This window comes from Podarcis erhardii (genome assembly GCF_964252035.2).
Source record: "Podarcis erhardii genome assembly, chromosome: 1".
Lineage (NCBI taxonomy): Eukaryota > Metazoa > Chordata > Lepidosauria > Squamata > Lacertidae > Podarcis > Podarcis erhardii.
In genome coordinates this window covers 83,733,788-83,755,017 of record NC_138497.1, presented here as the reverse complement: position 1 = coordinate 83,755,017, position 21,230 = coordinate 83,733,788, and the positions used below count along the sequence as shown (strand labels likewise).

General features: G+C 44.7%; 1 long non-coding RNA gene across 1 annotated transcript; it reads left to right on the top strand.

Annotated features, from left to right (window-relative positions):
• Positions 1–13,299: 13,299 nt before the first annotated feature.
• Positions 13,300–20,880, top strand: LOC309351100. The gene is made up of 2 exons (XR_014160689.1): positions 13,300–13,554; positions 20,218–20,880. It is a non-coding gene; the product is annotated as an uncharacterized lncRNA (long non-coding RNA).
• The last annotated feature ends 350 nt before the right edge of the window (positions 20,881–21,230 follow it).

Here is a 21,230-nt window from a genome sequence, read left to right as displayed (position 1 = left end):
CGAAAGCATCCATGACAGGTGGCCAGCAAACATCTGCTTTAAAACCTCCAAGGAAGGAGACTCCACCACCTCTGATGGAAGTCTGTTCCACTGTCAAACACCACTTACTGTCATAAAGTTCTTCCTGGTGTTTTGTTGGAATCTTCTTTCTTGTAGCTTGAATTGGTTCAGGTCCTAGCCTCCAGAGCAGGAGAAAATACACTTGTTCCATCTTCCATGCAATAGCCCTTTAGATATTTGTAGGTGGCTATCACATCTCCCCTCAGTCTCCTCTTCTCCAGGCTAAACATACCCAACTCCCTCAACCATTCTTCATAAGGCTTGGTTTCCAGACCCTTTATCATCTTGGTCTCCCTTCTCTGCACATGTTCCAGCTTGTCAACATCCTTCTTAAATTGTGGTGCCCAGAAATGGACACAGTATTGCAGGTGTGGTCTAACAAAGGCAGAATAGAGTGGTACTATTACTTCCGTTGATCAGAACACTATACTTCCCCAAAGAAGAAAGTGTGAGAGCCCCTAGCCTAGATCTGTTTCTGTTCAGGGAAAAAGAAAAAAACCTCAATTGTCAAGTTTCAAAAAGTTAGGAGAGAACTCCTTGCTGCAACTGAATCCTACTTTGGTTTGTTTTCTTCAGGCAGTTTTTAATCTCTCAACAGCTTTTTATACAGAGGTGCTCAATTCTATTTCTGCTGAATCAGATCATCCAACCCCCCCCCCTTTTCTCTTATTTCTGGATATGTTTCTTTCTCTTCTGCCAATGCTTCTTAAAAGATCAATGTCATGATCACATTGATCCTAGAAGTCTTTTTTTTTGTCAGTGATCTTGAATTATAATCTTCCAGCATTTTCAGATGACCCCCTATAATAGGTAACAGGCATAATTTCAAGTGGAGGTATAACAAACTCACAATGTCAGGAAACAATGTATGATATTAGAACTATATAGAATCATAGAATCATAGAATCATAGAGTTGGAAGAGACCACAAGGGCCATCTAGTCCAACCCCCTGCCAAGCATGAAACACCATCAGAGCACTCCTGACTGCTTAAAGTTCACATGCAGAATACTCATGTCCTGAGGAATCTTCACGGTACTATCCTCTGCATGTCTACTCAGAGGCAACTGCTAAGTTCAGTGGGCTTACTCAGTAAAGTAGGTATAGGATTACAGCCTCAGATATCCTTCTGGAAAAATGCACAATGTCTATCTAGGAGACATGTGTTTATTTTTACAATCAATTACTGTGGCTGTGTACAAACCATGCCTTTAAAGCACATTCGAAATGGCATGCTTTCCCTCAAAGAATTGCTGTTTAGCCCTCATGGAGTTACAATTTCCAGCAGCCTATAACAAACTACATTGCCCAGAATTCTTTGAGGGGGGAAATGTGCTTTAAAGGCATAGTGCATATACAGCCTGGGTGAACGGATGGAGTAAATTAAATAGCAGTTTTTCTCTGCCTGAGCCTATTGCATCAACTCCTGGACAATGGTCAAGGATGATGGAAGTCGTAAGAGGGGCAAAATTCCATGGCCCTGAACTAGATTAGTGTTTCTCAGCTAGGGGCCAGATGGCCTACTGGGGACCCCCAGGATATTCCAAGGGGGCCACAGGTGGAAATTGCATAAATGGGGGTGCATGGCATGAGACTAGGGGGCCACAGAGGGAAGTGAGAAGTGAAGAAAACAGAGAAGTGACTGAAAAAAGAAAACAGACAAGAAAAAGATAACAGAGCAGTGCAGAAAATGGAAAACAGAGAAGTGGAGTGAAAAGAGAAGTGACCGTGATTCCCAGTGGATGGATCGCCATGCGCACTCTGCAACAACATTGCTTCCGCTTCCTTCTCCCTCCCACTTCTGCACTCCACCGCTGTGTGCACCAAGCTGTCGGCAAGCTGTCTGGTAGGACGGGGGGGGGGGCACAGGAAGGAAGCAAGGTCGGAAGGGGGACACAGTTGGATAAAGAGTGGGAAACACTGATCTAGACAGCTGCAGCTTCCCTCCCAGGTTGAGAAGAGCAAAGGAAAAGGAGCAAGTGAGACAGACCAGTTAGGGACACCCTGATCAATTTGAAACCACCTATCAAGCCTCTAGTATGATAATTGCCTTTATTGATCTTAGACTTGGCCCAACTCTGCCCTAGTTGCAACCCCCATCCCCTTGGCCTGGACTGTTATTGACTTTTTTCGCCTGGAGCAAAAAACCAAACTTGCTATGGGGCGTTCTTGTTTCCTACGAGAAGCTAACTGGGCTGCACCTGCTTTACTTTCTCCTCTCCTCTCATGGTTGGCCAAAGAGAAAAGTTCAAACAGTGTTACTAAGTGTGTAAGGGCTGCTCGTGCAATTGATCTTTTACACACACTCATGCACCCCTTCCGCACATTTGTCCTCCTGCACTGCTAAGAATTTTGGGACAAAGGCTGATGGCAAGGGCTTGTAGCTCAAAAAAATAAGGCAGAAGAGGCTGTGTGTGACCCACATGTAGTGTGACCACAACAATTTGCACTGGGGCAATCTGAAATTCTTCAAAAGCTGAAATTTGCAACCTGTTGCTGTTTAGATCCTGCAACCTGAAGGACGAGAAACCTGTTGTTTTTTCAAATAAAAATGTAAGAAATACTGATAAAAAACCATACTGAGTTATATTTAGTGCTAGTCATACTCAGAGAAGACCCATTTCAATTAATAGACATGGCTGATTTAGGTTCATTAACTTTAATGGGTCTACTCTTAGTAGAGGTAAATTGGAGACAAGCCACTGATTTTGTAATTGTGGAATATGCCTAGTCTTGAATGCCTCTCTTCTTCTCTTTCAGAGATGAAGGATAGGAATGCAAGTGTCAATCTTCACAACAAAAAGGGGTTTTCCAAGCCAAGGAAATTGCTCACACCAGGCTGGGAAATTTACAGAATGAACTGCTGAGATCCTGTATCCAGTTCTGACGTTTCCATTTTGAAAAGGATGTTGAGAAACTGAAGAGGATGCATGAAAGTGTGGCAGATATTGTCTGGAAAATATAAAGCCAAAAAAAGTTAATACAAACACATGTTCATATGCTAATATATATGGAATGTTGCTGGGTACTTTAAGGAAACAGGCACACACGAAACAGAAATTTGCATAAATCAGCTTTCCCCAGGATGTTTTAGATTGCAACTTCCATCCTTCTTGACCTTGGGCCATTCTGGCTGGGGCTGGTGCATTGCAGGTGTTAAACAGGTTGGCAGCTGCCAAGGGGCAGGCCCAGAGGGCTGAAAAAACAATGCCTCTCCACTCTGGCTTGGGGTGGCTAGAAGCCCGCCTGCCCATCCATCCACATACCCCCTGGGGCCACTTCTCCCCTGCTCTGGGAGGCCAGACAAAGGGACAGTGGGCACTGATACAAGGTCACAAAGGCCAAGGGCACAAAGGACTCTAGGTATGCCTCTGATGCAGCCCATCGTATCTGGAGAGCACCAGGTTGGGAAAAGGTACCGCTCCAGCGGGAAGGTAAACGGTGTTTCCGTGCGCTGCTCTGGTTCGCCAGAAGCGGCTTAGTCATGCTGGCCACATGACCTGGAAGCTGTACGCCGGCTCCCTTGGCCAATAAAGCGAGATGAGTGCCACAACCCCAGAGTCGGTCCTGACTGGACCTAATGGTCAGGGACCCCTTTACCTTTACCTTACCATGTCTGCTAAGTGCTGGAGAAAATGTGTGCAGCACAGTACCTACATGCATATGTGGTGGCACTGCCTCCACATAGTATGCTTCTTGGACCAGCTTTTTGACCACTTGCCCCTGGGAACAAAATGAAGTGTATCAATATCTGCTCCTCCAGCTCTCGTATTCTTATTCACTGCTTCTGAGCTATTCTGCAAGGAACTCGTCATCTCACTACTCGTGGCTGCTTGCATGATAGTGGCAGGTTGGGGGATGGAAAACATTCTTGCACATCACTTTTACTGGTTAGTACAGGCAAATTTAGTACATAGGCTTGTCTGAGAAACTGACGCACAACACCAGATTGAGTAAGGGCCAATCCAAGACGGATACATTTGAGGAAGTCCAGTTTCTTCACATTGCAAGTATTGTTGAATTGGTGGAAGGAGGTGAGGCTGCTGGCCTTGCTTGTTTAGCCTTAGGAGAGATTCGACATGATCGCTAACCCACCCTGATGTTGTGCATTGCTCCTGAAACCCCTTCCTAGTTTCTTCTTTATACACAAGTGTATGCAGCAGAAACAAATTATATCAAAAGTTTATTCTTGCTTGCCTTTGATTTGCACATGGTAACACATGTCTATTACATTGTAGTGTTCAAAATAATTAATAAATGAGTATTTAAAAACAACAGCAACAACTGGTGGCAGAGCTGCACTGTAGCCACAAGTAGCAAGTTTAAGGGGAACAGGACAGGCTATGTAGCATAAATACTCAGTCAAATGAGTGGGGTACAAATACTACTACTACCACTACTACTACTACTACCTATAATAATAATAATAAAGCTCTGTCCTCCAACACCTTCCTACTGCTCCTCCCTTCTACCACCTCACTGACAGGACCACCTGTGGCACCCAGCTACCCCGCAAGACAGGGGTAGACAGCATGACTGCACTGCAGTTCCCATAATCCTTAAGCACTGGCCACGCTGCTTGGGTGTGGTGGTAGTTGTAGTCCAAGGACACCTGGAGGGCACCATGTAGGAATGGAGGCAAGGGGCAGGAGATCTGGGCCCCGACACAAAGAACCCAGGGCTTACAGCCTCCCTGCTTTAACAGATAAACTGATGAAATCTGAACTAAGTGAAACTGAACTAGGAAAAAGCTGTAATGATTGAGGTAGACAGCTCAACAAAAATGTCAACTCTGTAGGCAGTATGTAGTAGTTAGTGAGAGGGAAGGGCAAAGTCCATGTTAGTGGGTATTAGGAAAGAGATTTTGATACAAATTGGCCGGTATTGTAATGGCTTACTAGAAATCCATGGTGTGGCCACAACTGGAATGTTGTGCACATTTCTGGTTGACCCGTTTAAAGATGGAGTATCATAGATTTGGGGAACATGTATAAAAAGACAAGAAAAATGACCGAGGGGTTGAAGGACATTCCCTCTGAGGGAACGTGAGCATCTGAGGCTCTTTTGCGGGAAAATGACTAAGCAGAGACATGGCAAGAGTTTTATAAAATTATGCATGGCATGAAGGAAGTGGACAGAGAAATGTCCCAATAACCTGTCTTGGACTCATCTATTGAAATATGCTACATGTGAGGCTTCCCTTCAAGAGCCAAAGGACTAGGGGGCACAGGCACAGGACAGGACAAATCAGTAATAGGATTTATTATATAGTTGTATTTCTTGCTTGAAGTCTTGTTTTAGCACTGCTTTTCTTGCTGTTTCTAATGTGATGGGCCCCCTGCAGACTGGAAGATGCTTTTTTGCATTGTTATTATTATTATTGTATTATTAATTGAATTTATAGACTCCCCCAGTGTTTTTTTCCCTTAAAAAATGTTTAGGGGTGCTCTCATTTTCCTACTCATATTGAAATACTGCCCCTCAGTGAGGCCAAACTTAGATTCACAAAACATTTAGGGGTATGCGTACCCCTGCCTACCCCCAGAAAAAAGCACTAGACTGCCTTATACCCTGAAGTATAGGTCTTATATAGTGAACTAATGGTGGATTTACACTGGACTGTTGACATGTCATTCTACTTTGTTAGCTGCTCTTCAATACTTCCCCAATGTTACCCTCATTATTGTCACCCAGAGGGGCGGCACTTTTGCGCTATATATGAGAACATATACAAAAGTGGGACAAATACACGCATCTGCTGGAAACATCTGTGGCATGAAAAATTACAGGATTGTCACAGGAAGCTACTGGACTTATACTAGTTGGAAAGGAAACAGTATGTATGCCCCAAAGTGCTTGCAGGTGCAAACAGTATTGGAAGTGGCACTGTGTATAACCAGCCCATTAACATCATGACCATGCATAAGCATGAATGCACAATAAAAAGAGACATCTGGAGGGTCCCCAGTTGCAAACTATGATAGGATCCTGTTGGATGAAGGGTTGTGTAAAAATACAATCAATCAATATGTAAAAGACCTTTCAGAAACTTCAGCTAACTCATAATTCAGCGACTAGACTACTGACTGATGGACATAGCTGTCAAGTGTCCCTTATTTGAAGGGACAGTCCCTTATTCCAGCGCCATGTCCCGCTGCTGTCCCTTATTGATGGATGTCCCTTAAATGTCCCTTAAATGATGTCCCTCAAATTTCAAAGGAAGCAGCTCCTCTCCCTTCCTCCCTGCCGGCCAGGGAGGAGGGAGGCTCCAACTGTGTTGCTTGGCTGTGTTGCTCACCCAATAAGAAGTCTAAGAACGACTGGGGGGGTGGAGCTTGCATGCCTTGTGTGTGGCTAGCTAATGCAAGCTGAGGGGGGTTTTGAATGCTGGACGCCATTTTGTTGCATGTGCTGCTGCAAACTTTGCAGTGCAAAGCCAGGCCGGGGTGCCATCTTAAGTTGAGGCTGCATAGGCCTTGTGGTGCATGTGATTCATATTCTATTCAGTTGAACCTCTGGTTACAAAGTTGGTTGGACAGTGTTCTCGAAGCTACCAGCATGAGTTTGACCAGACCGCAGGAGGACAGAAAGACTGGAGTGCCTGGAACAGGTGAGGCTGCAGGTCCCTTATTTTGGCTGCTGGTCCCTTATTTTCAAGGCTGCTGGTCCCTTATTTTCAAATCTGTAAGTTGACAGCTATGCTGATGGAGGCTATATGGAACACATCCCACCAGTTCTGAAACAACTTCACTGGGTTCCTGTGCATTTTCTTTAAAAAAACAACAACAACTTTATTTCAATAAATCAGTCAATCATCTTATTTGTGTGCCGCCTTTCCGAAGTTATGGTTTTAAGGTGGCTTACAACATATTAAAAATCTACAAAAGTAGCCATAAACAATACGCAAAACATCAAAAGGTACACAACCAAATGGAACAATTTCCACATAAATCGTAAGATCCAAAATAAAGATACAAAGAATTAGCATCAACGACACCCATAAGGGCCCCCCAACAAAAGCGCCTAAACAATACCCCAGTCCAAGATTCTGTTCAGCAGCCTCAGCTTCTGTTGCTGGAGTCAAGCAGGGCCCTATCCTCCCAGGCCAGGTGGGAAAAGGCCTGCAAGGCAGTGAGCAGGTCTTCCAGGACTCAAAGCCAAGAAGTTACCAAATCAGCAAGAACAGTTAAATATCATTGTCAGGCTCCCCAAAACACAATGGCAGTAACCCTTCCTTGAAAGTAAGGAAGATATCTTTGTTCAGGCTAATAGTAATAGGGACAGATTCAACAGCAAGCACAAGGTGCAGAAGTCCAAATTTCAAGGTACACGAGCAAGACTTTGGAAGGAGATAATTAAGACAAATTCATGGGGAATAAAGCTATTGGTGGTGCTGTTCTTGATAGATGTGTGCTACCTTCCGTATCATAGGTGGTATTCCTCTGAATATCAGTCACAGGGCACACAAGTGAGCAGGATGCTGTTGATATTCTGCTTTTGGACTTCCCACAAGCACCTGGATGATTAGTGGCGTAGCGTGGGTTGTCAGCACCCAGGGCAAGGCAAGTAATTTGCGCCCCCTAACCCGTGGATTTGCGCCCCCTAACCCTAATCCCCAGATGTTGCGCCCGGTGCGACCGGCCCCCCCTGCACCCCCCACGCTATGCCACTGTGGATGATCACTCTGAGAAGAGGATGCTGAACTAGATGGGCCTTGGGTCAAATCTAGTAGGCCTCTTCTATTGCACCCTTGATGCTGGTCTGGCTCTTACGTTCATATGAAAGTTGTAAGTAAGCTAGTCTAGTTAGGTAAAGGTAAAGGGACCCCTGACCATTTGATCCAGTCGTGACCAACTCTGGGGTTGCAGCGCTCATCTCGCTTTATTGGCTGAGGGAGCCGGTGTACAGCTTAGTTTATTATAAAACTTAACATGTAGCAACCATACACACAAAAGCTTTCACTTTTCAGACAATTGTGAAAACTTAACTGCTGGCCAAAGGTAAATAAACAGTAAACACTAAAGCACAAGTGAAAAAGTTACTTGTAGAAAGGTCTACGCACGAGGGGCGGGGGGGGGGAGACCAGTATAAAGGAAGGGCTATCTTAGGAGGAAGAGATTTCTTAAAATTTCAAAATGCAAATTAGATCTTCTAAGATGTGCAACAGCTGTGGGCATGATGCTGTGAGCTAGACGTCTGCGGAGATGTTGTATAAGAGATGACAGGCAAGGTGAATAAGCTAAAAATCTGAGAGATGCCCCCAGGAGGCAGAGGAAATGGTGGATTCATAAATCAAAAGTTACGGATGTGGAAATGTGAAATGACGACTGTAAGTTATTGGTGCTCCAGTAACTTTATATCACTTTATGAGATGGAGCAATACTGGGAAACACAAAAGAAGTGCTGAATTCCTCTGGGAAGTTCTTAAAGAAAGGGTGTGACTGACTAGCATCCAATTACTGAGAGTAATTGATGGCACCACATTTCTTCCAGGATAAAACATCCTTTGGGCATTTCTTCCAAAGTCTCCAAGTTATTTCAAAATGTTCACATTTGTGTGAACAGCTAAAGTCTCCTGTGCACAATTGCAACATTCTGAAGCTCTTGCAAAGGTGTGCTGAAGAGGTGAAGAGGACTAGAGCATGCATCATCAAACACTGGCTGGATCCAGGGATTAGAAGGGTATCAGCATACAGCCTAATACCCCAAACTCGTTCATATATATATATATATATATATATATATATATATATATATATATATAATATCTTAGTGCTAAAGACTGATTTAAAAATAGGGTGATTACCGGGTAAATGGAATCCACCCCAAAGGTTACAGTAAATGTTTGCCGAGTTGTGATAGGTCCGATAGCTGCTGCCCACATGAAAAGCCCACCTTTTATACAGATGGAGAAGTAATGAGTGCTAAAAGCATCTACACCTGTGGAGACTAGATTGTTCTTCAGTTCTTCGGGGGGGGGGGAGATTGAACTTCCTGTGTCCTGAGGGCTGCTCCAGATGACGTATTTATTCAAACTTTTGTCATGATTTGCAGATGTTAGATTATATCCAGTCTTTATTAAGCATTTGTTTTCTTTGCAGAGAAATTATACAACCACAATCATTCATCCTGATTTGCTTGTGGGGCATATATACAGTATGTATTCCTTGTTAGTCATTCATTTCACATTTTCCAGTGTATTTGCCCCTTTCCAAACCACAAAAGTCTGTTTCTTATGAAATCTGAATTTGTTGCACTTGAGTTTAATCCAATTTAATTACGCAAATCTAAATTTCTAGGTATATGCTTAAATCCTTCCCTCAAAATAGGAGAAAGACAGAAAAATCACATGGGAAAATGCAGCATGACAACGACTGGATGATAGCTTCATCTGTGTGGATGCCCCGTAAAAAAACGAGTGAATGAAGTGGTGGCAATTCCACACAAAACACACTGGAGGCTTCTATGCTCTTCCTGCATGCAGCATCCATACAATGTTTTCGGTATCAAACTCCCTGCCTGTATTCCATATCCCCACAACCTATTTAATAAAGATTTACTATTTCTAGGAAAATTCCAGTAAGTTAAAGCAAAACAAAACCTGTTGTCAATTATCCATTTGCAATATCTCAATGATCCATTTCCAAATAAAGCTCCTGTCTGGAAACATCCCTAATGTTGGAACACTCGACCCTTTATCTCAGCCCCTATCTAAACAAAGAAAGTGAATTCTTACAGGGAAGTCTCATTACCTTCTACTTTGTTGTATGTTTGTATTTGTACAACAATGGGATAGGATTGTTCCTATACTGACAACCTACAGAGGATAGACTTCGCAATCCTTGTCTATCGCTGGGAGACCACAAAGGGATGGGTGGAGCTGGTCAATGGCCATCTTCAGACTTCTGTGTCAGTTAACTGTGAACAACAGCCAAGATTGGTAAGCACAAAATGTTTGGCAACATTGTCTAAACTCCCTCCCCCCGGCCATGTTTAAGACAAATCTGAGGAATTTTCAATTTAGTTAACCTTAACAACATGCCAAAAATGCACTGCGCTCTCATTTATTGGGTTATTGTTTTGATTTTATATATTGTGATCTTTTCTGTGAACCGCCCTGAGGCCTCTGGGTATAGGGCGGTATATAAATTCAAATAATAATAATAATAATAATAATAATAATAATAATCTGTAGCTTTTTAAGTATTGAATGTCTTCTCTGATCTTGATGCTGATTTCGAGTATCTCAACCTGTCTTGAAAAGTTCCGAACTTTTAAAAATTCAGTTTTTATTGCTGTTCTTTATGCAACACACCCTGCTCCCTTTTCTTTATTTCTACGTGCGGACCTTTCCTATGCAAGCCGTGTGCGATGATAGCCTCCAGTACAAATAACTGTGTTAAAAGTCCCATAATCTCCTGCTATTTCATGGTTCTGTGAGGAGCCTTCCCTGAATCCCAGTGGAAGCTTTTCTGTGTTTCCTTCTCTAACGGGAAATGATGTAAAAAGCATTGCTTGGGGCTGCTCTTACCGTAATCAAACAGGATTGTGCGTGAGAAATTCTGCTTGTACGTATTTGCCTGTGGGAGGTATTTGTGGGAAATCTAATGTTTGGTTTTCCCAGCATCTGCAAGCAGGAAATTATTTTCCCTCAAAGCACTATAGTGATATTCTGAGGGTGTCCAGAAGCCTCTTCTATACCCTTGTGATGCTGAATATATGTCAGCAAGTTTTATCATTGGTCTTCCCATTCTTCATCATTTTGACCATTTGAGTCAAATGCTGCGGGTTGGACTAGAAGACCCTTGGGTCCCTTCCAACTCTAAGATTCTATTATTCTAACGCCCTGCAATGCAGGAATTTCAACTAAAACATCCATGACAGATGGCCATCCAACCTCTGATTAAAAACCTCCAAGGAAGGAGAGTCCACCACCTCCTGAGGGACGAACAGCTCTTACCACCAGAAAGTTCTTCCTGATATTTAGTTGGAAGCTCCTTGCTTGTAACTTGAAGCTGAGCAGGAGAAAACAAGCTTGCTCCATCACTCATGTAACAGCCCTTTAGATATCTCAAGATGGCTATCATCTCTCCTCTCAGTGTCCTCTTTTCCAGGCTACACATGCCAATTTCCCTCAACTGTACCTCATAAGGCTTGCTTTCCAGACCCTTGATCATCTTGACAGCAGCGATTGGGAGTCAGCACAAAAGACCTGGGGCTTTGGCAATCACTCATAGCCGAGTAAGATTGTCTTCCATAAACACAGTTTTAAAAGTGAGTCTTTAGTTTTAAAAGTGGCTGTAGAGGCCAATTCTGGATCCACAAGTCTAACCACAGTGGGGACATAGGTTTCCAGGTGGGAGTTGATCATGGTGAGGATTTGCCCAGCGTGCCTTCCTCTTAGCATGTTTCTCCCTTTTGTCCTGAGTTTGAGCATCTTCAAAACCTTTGAAGCGTCTTCAAAACCTTTGACACCTTTGGTCAAGGCTGTTCTCTAATTGGAGTGCTCGCAGGCCAATGTTTCCCAGTTGCCGGTGTTCATACTACATTTTTTTAGATTTGCCACCCAAACCATTCTTTAACAGTGCCCATGACTGGCTGGCATAACTTCCTGTTATAGAAGATGCGTGTTGTCGCCTTTGACTGGACTTAACCGTCCAGGGGTCCTTTACCTTTACCATATCCATAAATAAAAACAATGGATGTACAAACCGACATACTTCAATGAAAAAAATGATGACGATGCTTTGGGAAAATATGCAAATAAATGTAGAAAATAGGTACTTATTCAGAAAACCTGAACAGTCTTTGTCTCACAGATGTGCAGGGTGTAAGTGAATACAAAATGTCCCAATTGTTATGTCGAGAGTATTGCCTTTCTTAGGAAATGCCCTACTAATGGAGATACACAAGATGTCAACACAGGCTGTGAGGACTTTCTCACCCGTGTTCTGTCTGCAACTTGTTTCCTCTGCATTCCTTTAATTTGTGGTCACTTGGGGTGAAGGATTTGATAAAAGTGCCTAAGGGCCAAACTATGCACTGCGGGGAGTTCCCTGGTTCTCTTAAGAGACGATGTGTGTTCTTGGATACCAGGGATGACTCACCTGTAGCCTTCCAGTTGTTGCTGGAGGACAGGACTCACCATCCCAGTTACCTTGCTGAAAGTTGCTTCCACCCATGTGATCTCAAAGCTTCAGGGGAAAGGATGTGGGGGCAATTTTTCCTCCACAGGTGTGTATGCAGCTTTGAAACCGGGCCATTGTCAGAACAAAACTGGCATGTCTATTGGCACTAGCACCATCTGCTGGGTTGTCACCATCCAGGGAAGGCAGAACGACAGCACAAAAATGCCCCCAAAAGTGCACATAAGCTGCATGCCAGCGCTGAGAGCAGTTGCAGCCCAGGGCATTTTGCTGCGGATGCAGAGCCAAAATGAAGCATGCAAAGGCCAACATTTTCACGACCCTTTTTGGACAGTAGCTCCTGCTTTCACCCCACCCCACCCACCTTCTTAGTACCAGGAGTCAAGGGAAGAGTGGGTTCCTGCTTCCTCATCCCCCATCTCATGTAAACTAGGCAAGACGCCCCATTTCACTGCTTCTGTGTGTCTCCACCCCCGTCATTGGAGCCAACTCCTAGGAGCCAAAGTGCCTTCGCCCCCCCCCCATAAAATATTTGTGGGGGCTGCCCAAGTTGATGGGCATTGCCATTCAAATGGTGTGTGTGGTGCACTGCTTCTTGTAATCGATTATGAGGGGAGGGGTTTACCTGCCCCCCATTTCATTCAAGTTGGCACCCCTGACCCCCATCGTTCAGCCCAGACCCTGAGATCTGATGGCTTTTTGGCAGTTCCCTCACTGCGAGAAGTGAAGTTACAAGGAACCATGCAGAGGGCCTTCTCTGAAGTGGAGATGAACAACTATACAACTTAGTTATACAAGTATAGTCAGATGGGCAAGCCAGTCAAATGGGCAAGGTACTGTTGTTGTAGTTGTTATCTTTGTTGCAGTTGTAGTTGTAGTAGTAGTAGTTGTTGTTATTGCTGTTCTAACAACGATCCCCTCGGGCGCCTCTGCTTCTGAACGAACTTTGACGCACCGACCACCGAAACAAACAAGCTGCAACAACAGATCGAAAGGTTGTAGCAGAATCCCTATTTGCCGGGGGGGGGCGCGAGGGGTGGGGGGCGGCGGCGGCGCGTGGGCGGGGGGGAAACGGGACCGCGTCCAATGAGAAGGCGAAGCCCCTCTCCAAAGGGTTAACGAGCAGCCAATGGGAGCCGCACGGCGCGGATCCCCCACACGCTCCATTCAAGAATCTCAAGTATTCAAGATGGACGGAAGGGAATGCGGAGAGGAGAAGCGGGAGCTGCTGCTTTGAGCGCCTTCCACTTCCATGCCCGGGGGAAAGGGGGAGGAAACTCCCCGCAAGTTTCCACCTCTGCCACTGGGGGAGGCGAGAGACGAGGAGAAGCCCGAGAGCTGCTGAAAGGGTAAAGGCGTCCAATGGCTCGCGAGGGGGTCCCCCTCCCCTCCTCCGGCGCCCCTCGCACAAGCTCCGAGTCTGAAGCGCGGGGGCTCGGGGGGGTTTTCGTGTGGCGGCTCTGTGGAGAGGGGCGAAGGCTGGACGGGGCCCCGCCCGGAGTGCTGCTAGAGACCCCCGGGGAACGGAGGGCGGCGACCTTCCGAGTCTTTAACCTGCCTTCCCCGCCCCCGTCCTTCCAGCCCCCCGCCAGTTCCACTCAAGCGAGGCTTCTCCGGGAGTGGCGTGAAGGAGGGCAGGGCGGGGGAAAGGCTTCCTCCGGCCAACCCTTGGCTGGTGAAAAAAGCAGGAGGCGAGAGTCCCCCAAAATCCCTCGGGGGGCCACTCTCTCCCGTGTCCTGGGCCCAGGAAAGAGGGGTCCCGTGGGAATCAGAGAGTCCGGAAGAGCGAGCCCCCCCCCGAGCTTTTTCAGGTCTTCAAGTGTAGTCCCGGATTTCAGGCACCCCTTCTCCCTGGCCCGTCCGTCCCCCCCCCAAAAAAAAAATGTGGCACGAAGGTACCTCGGACCACCTTTTTCCTCTCAGGGCTTGCGCTCTTTTGTGAATGTGAATGCAGGGTAGAAAAAGCTGGAAGGGTTTTATGTAGGCACCACAATTCCAGCCACCATGGTTATGGATGTTTTACAGGAAACGCAAAAGGTGCTTGGAGTGTGCTCTTTGGGGGGCGGGGACCCTGTATCACGTGTACAAAAAGTTCTGTGTTCTTCTCAGTTCATATTTGGATCCCCCCAAACTAGGACATATGCACATTGCGGTTTGAGTTGAGAGGACCTTGCATGTCCTCATTGGCCACACTTTTGTAGCTCAGCAACCAGCAAGTCTGAGGAGGAAGACTGCCTAGGATGTCTGTAAAAGAGGGATTCTAAAGACCTCAAGCTCCCAATATCTAGAGGACTTCTCCAGCCGGTGACTCTGTTTACATTTTTGCCCACTGGAGATCCAAGCCTATGCAAAAACCAAGCACAAGTAATGGGCGTAGCTCTGTAGTAGAGGATCTGCTTTGCGTGCAGAAGGTCCCAGATTCAACCCCCAGCATTTCCAGGCATGGCTGGGAAGATCCCTGCCTGCAACCCTGGAAAGCCACTGCCAGTCAGGGTAGACAATATTGAGCTAGATGGACCCATAGACTGATCCGATATAAATCAGCTCCCTATGTTTGCATTGTCCGGGGGAAAGTGATTTTCATTAGGATAGCACTGCTGCCTCCTGGGGAATAGTTTCCCGTTTAAGGGGAAACATGCAAGGTTACTTGTTGGGGTTTATTTTTCAGCTTTAGCAGAGGCTGCTGGGTTTTGTGCACATCTGTGGCAGAAGCATCTACTCACAGCGTGGCTAAAGGCAATTTCAAATGGCTGGTATGTTGGCAATGGACGAGCGCATTCAGTGCAGACAATATATATATGTTGTACAGATTGAGAAAAAGACCTAAGAAATATTTGTGTGAGTTATCCCTGACCTAAGCAATTCATCCTTGCTTTGGGTGCAGTTTGACCAAGGTATATGTTTATGGCATGCTGCCAATGTTAAACCGTATTAAGTCAGACCTGCAGTTCCCATCATTACAGTTCCTTTAAACTAGGTCAGGCTTTCTCAACCTCGGCCCTCCAGATGTTTTTGGCCTACAACTCCCATGATCCCTAGCTAGCAGGACCAGTGGTCAGGGATGATCGAAATTGTAGTCTCAAAACATCTGGAGGGCCAAGGTTGAGGAAGCCTGAACTAGGTGGTACACAGCCATCATTAATGCAGAGTCAGTTCATACATAATAAAGCAGCAGCTCCCCGAAGGGGTTTGCAATTTAAACAGAGGAAGGGATAGGATCATAGAATCAGAATTGGAAGGGACCCTGAGGATCATGTTTTTGCATAAAGTGAGAATTAAAGTTGAGAGAGTAAGCAATTTGCTAAATAAGTATTGCTAGCAAGACTAGACTGTATACAAATTTGGTTGCCAGCCCAATGGGGTAGGGGGGAGAAGAGGAACTGACTTGGCCAATTTTTATTTTGCTTCAAGTAATTGTCAGAAAAACCACGAAACGTCAGGGGGTTTTTCCTCCCTCCTCAGTTTGCTTGTTTCTGGAGCTGTGCATCTTGGGTGGATAGATACCCCCTGGTAACTGCTGAGTCCTGGAAAACACTGGGCCTGCCCAGGGACTAAAATTTTTATTTCAGTAGGTAGTAACCCTATCTAGAAACAATAACATAATACTGTAAGCATCTTTATGCCAACAATCTGATTTTTTTTCAGGGGTGAAGGCAGCAATTTTTTTACATAGCCTGTTTGGAAATCTTTGTTCTCCATTAGATTTCATGTTCTGATAGCCTATATAGAGTACTAAGATACTACATTTCTAAGTAGTTGGAGTGGAGTAGGGTGGGAGCTTCAAGGTGAGGTACCTCTTAGCAGTGTTTGAAACTCCCATTGTTCTCCCTGATCTGGTGATCGCTTACAGTGCAAGCCTAACCATGTCTATTCAGAAGCGTGTCCTATTGAATTCAATGGGGCTTACTCCCAGGTAACAAGGGTTGGAATTACAACATTGCATCCTGGTATGGGGCAGTTGTATTGGAGTGACCGTTCCATAAACTCTGATCGGACCACCTGAGTGTGTGAGAAAAATCAGAGCATCCTGCACAGACTGGAAGAGACAATAGATTGCTCTGCCACCAAATACTAAGGCCTTAAATGTGCATAAATTGATGCAGCCCACCAACTTTCTTTCACAGACGTGCACAATTACCTGCTTTCAAGCATCAGTGTGAATTGACAAACTGCCTCCACTCTGTATACTGGCTCCTAACACTCAAGTTTGGACATGTGAGCATCATTGAATTTTGTGTCTTTACACCTAGTCAGAATTTTAGATTCCAGTGCTCTTCTAAAAACATTTTAAAATATATTCTAGTTACATGTGTAACTCAATCCGTTCTGTTGCTGGGTGTAATAAACTTGAACCGGTCTTGTTTTTTTAAACAAACAAAAACCGCGACGAAATATTTCTTCCGGGGTCACATGAAGTAACTACAATTTAAACTGTCTTATTCAAAAGTGATGTGATGTCCTTATGGTACAACCCATATATGTAATCTCAGGGAACAACTCTAGAAGGTCCCTGTGTTACCTTTTCTGTTTAGAGCACTATAACTTTGGGGAAAAGCTGATTGGAGTTCTGGGGACGTGTTTCAGTGGTCTTTAACTATTTGTCCTCTATATTGTATACTAGAGGCTGGTTTTGTTTGTTTGTGAAAAGGGCAAAGTTCTTGGCTAAATGGGCAGTTTCAAATGCGTTCATCCTTGTCTTACGTAGTATTGCGTTCACAAGCAGTTTCCTTGCTCCTGAGCTCAGTCACATTGAAGCAATATTTTCTTGTAGTTCCAACAAAACTTGCATGCTTGTGAATCCTTGGAGGCATCCACCCAGTAAACTACTTACCTTAATTTATCAGAAAACATGCTTGAGTTCAATTAAGAAATTGTCTCTGTCAAGGAGAAAGGTTGTTTTCTGCTGTTCCAGAGAAGCGGACACGGAGCAATGGTTCCAAACTACAAGAAAGAAGATTCCACCTAAACATTAGGAAGAACTTCCTGACAGTAAGAGCTGTTCGACAGTGGAATTTGCTGCCAAGGAGTGTGGTGGAGTCTCCTTCTTTGGAGGTCTTTAAGCAGAGGCTTGACAACCATATGTCAGGAGTGCTCTGATGGTGTTTCCTGCTTGGCAGGGTGTTGGACTCGATGGCCCTTGTGGTCTCTTCCAACTCTATGATTCTATGATTCTATGATTCTATGATTCTAAGGTCATGCATACTTTCATTTCATTTCTCTGGATCATCTTGATTTTGTTAATTGCATTTATGTTTGCTTTTACACTTTTTTTGACTTTTATATGAAGCCAAGTTTGGTATTTTTGTCTTCCAAGGTTTTGCGGATTGTTAATGCCTTGGGTTGCCCTTGTCTCTATTATTTTTAGAAGTTAGCAATGATTAAACATACAACCACTATCTGTCAAACATACGGTTCCCCTCTTTAAAAGGTTCAGTGATTAGATATATATTTAATGGCCTCAACCAATATAATACAGTCTGAACTGAACTGCATTGTAGGAGAGGTTTGCCTACACTATCTTTGTTAGATCACTGCAGCTATCTACCACTGAATTTGTGCAGCCAAGAAAGCCATGCAGACTAACTGCAACAAAAAGTCGGGATCCAGCAAAGATCCCTGTGTGTAGAAGAAGAGGTGTAGCCCTCCAGAGTTGCTGGACTACAACTTCCATCGTCCCTGACCGTTGGCCATGCTGGCTGGCATTGATGGAAGTTGTAGTCCAGCAACTTCCAGAGGGCATAACTCCCCCACCCCTGGTGCAGAATATAAAAGCCTATATGGGTAGGGAGTGGGAGACTTATGAGAGAGGAGAGATTATATCTGTGGTGCAGCTCACTTATCTAGTTCTTTCACTTGAAAGCCTCTTCTCTGCTCCCTTTGCTCCAGAAGCATGTTGTCATTTCCCAAAAATTCCAATTGCTTCATCTCTAGTTGCAAGGTTCAGCACTACTGGTAGGTGAATGACCTGTTGGTGAAAAATAAGGGCACCCTTTCCCACCAGCCCATGTCACAAAACAATCAGTCGGCCTCTCCATTTCATTTATGGCACAATTCCCAGCCAAACCACTTAGGCATTTTGTTATAAATACATCTGCATTAATTTTTACTGGTGAGCTGTTTGCTGGTTCTCTTTCAGAGGTCTCCATAGGCATATCCATATTGGATAGCAAGGTTTTGGTTCTGGGGGACAGAGTTTTGCCTTGGGTTACAACTTTTTTTTAACCTAGTGTTCACATGAATCAAATTCCAAGGTCTTGTGGTGTGATTAGCATGGGATGTGGTTAAGGCAGTGGGGTGAGACTCCCAGCCTTGACTGACAGCACTCATAGCTTTGGAAAATAAACCTTCCACACCTGCACCTGTTTGCCATTCTGCCCCTTATTATCTATTTGCTTTGAGTTCCTCTGGGTAGAGCATGTATTTTACCCTGTACTTTCAACCCTGTTCGCTGCAACAGAGCTTCTGGTTGTTACATGAAAACAATTCCACCCAAAGTTCCTGCTGGAGGCCCATGGTGATATTTATAGCATCCATAGTGAATTCCATAGGATCAAGAGATTAGGTCAAGTGAATGCTTCAGCCCTCAAGCCTTACAGACCACAGCCAAACCAGTCATGCCACAGTTGTCTGTCTGCATCTGGCAACAGTTGCAGGAGAGACTGTCAGAGGACTTTGTTGCATATATTTGCAGAGCTATGGTAAAGCCTTTATATGCTGCTCGTTGGACATACACACACAAAATTCTGCATGGTGATAACCTATATCAACCATTCAGCATATATTGTGGCGCATATAGTAGTTCACATGGAAATCACACTCTTGTCATACACACCAGACCACTAGATTGGAATATGTGCATTTGGTTGGCGCAGAGACACATACTTGTTGTTAATGGAAAAATGACTTCTGTGTATTGAATATTAGTGAGGATTAGCTGATAGCTACAGTAACAGACATGGAATCAGGAAACCTAATGTTGCTTATCCCTGACTCTGCTGCCTACTAGATGATTTGGAGTGTAAAGCTACTTTTTCTCCATTTGTCTCAATCTTCCAAGGGCATGATGGAAATGGAGAATCCCAGATCTTCAGTATTTGTATATGAGATTGTATGTAGGGCCAAAAGTAAGAGATGAGCGGTACAGGTTTGAATCCATACCCAGAAATGTGAACACATGAATTCTATTAAAAGGTTTTAAAAGGTAAAGGACCCCTGGACGGTTAAATCCAATCAAAGGCGACCATGGGGTGCAGCACTCATCTTGCTTTCAGGCCGAGGGAGCCGGCGTTTGTCCACAGTCATGTGGCCAGCATGACTAAACCGCTTCTGGTGCAACAGGACACTGTGATGAGTGTGAGAGTGCATGGAAAAGCTGTTTACCTTCCCACTGCAGCGGTACCTATTTATCTACTTTCACTGGTGTGCTTTCGAACGACTAGGTTGGCAGAAGCTAGGACACAGCAATGGGAGCTCACCACCGTTGAGCGAATTCGAACAACCAACCTTCCAATTGGCAAGCCCAAGAGGCTCAGTGGTTTAGACCACAGTGTCACCTGCATCCCTAAGAATCCTACCATCCTAGTATCTAATTATTATTTTTAAGGTGGCTTATTTCTTATACTCCCATCTTGATGCAAAGTATTATCCCTCTGTAGAACTAAAACAACAATCCACAAATCTCAGGTTGGAATTAAAAGAATACTAAGACAGAGGCATCTGTGGGGAGAGATAAGAGTTGAATCCAACTTTCTGGATCTAGCTGTTTGTTCAGTGGCTACGCCAATGAGACACCATACTTGCACTAGAATAAAGACTTTTCTGATGTGGCAAGTAGGGAGTTTTTTAGCCGTCTTCTAACAAGAACAGACATTTCCTTAATCTTCTGCCATTCCAGTTCACACTTAGTGAATAGCCTTCTCAGTGCAGATGTGGAGCTGGTGGGTGCAGTGACAGAGAGCAGTTCAGCTGTAGAAAGAAGTTATTCCATCTACTTTATTCCCCTCCCTCTCTAGGTGGACCTTCTGAATCACCTTCTAGAAACACTGGATGTTCCTGCTGAATGAAGACGAGAGAGGACGGTTGAAATTATTTGGGCACTACAGCAGCCCAGAGGGCACCCCAAAGAAAGCAAACTGATAAAGAGTTAAAATGAATCCCCCTTGTCTTGGGTGAGGTGAGAAGTTGGTTCTCTTGTTTCCGCATAGGAATTCGGAGAGAGGGAAAGAATGTGCGAAGAGCCTCCTGAGGCACTGGGCATGGCCCCTGTCCAAGGCTCTTTTCACATTGTGCTACTGTCTGAGCCCAACGCAAGCAGTGCAATGTAAAAAGGGCATTGGGTGGGTGGCCACAGCAGCATGAAGCCTCTATACGTCCATTACTGGCAATATTCAGGGGATAGGCATGGAGCCTTGCTATGTGAGGCAAAAGGAAGGTGTAACTGAGAAAACTGATAGTGCCCAGCAGCAGCAAAACATAGCTCCTGTGACAGCTGAAGTGCTCCCATCCAACCCAAATATATATGGGGCTGTTCAGCATCACCTGTTCACAGCCAACATGGTTTGGCATCCGAGTGGAAGCTGAAGGGTTGTGTTGCTTTCTTGCAAATCACCTTTGACTGTTCTCTTTCCGAGGCGTTACAGCAGCTTATTGCCTAATAAATGTTACCGCTTCTTTAACTGGGTGTCTCCTGTGTTCTCAAAGTTGCTGAATTGCTGGTAAATGTTAAAATTTGTGGGAAAGAAAGCTCTGACTCATTCTAGATGTGGAAAGGAAGACATGGGCAGCGACTTCCTAGAATATGGTAATTTTGCACATACAGTTCTGTTAAGTTTTCGAATGGGGAGAAACTTTGTGGCTTGTATTTTTTTGTATATGTGGGTTTCCAGATGCTCATCCCAATGGTGCTGATGTTTGGTTATTTTAAAAGAAAAAGAAGTATAGTGGGCTTTCCAAGTTCAAGCAATCAGCCGCTCTTGTTTTAGAGAAGTCCTCTTGGGACGTTTGGCCAGCAAGCTTAATCCTTGTG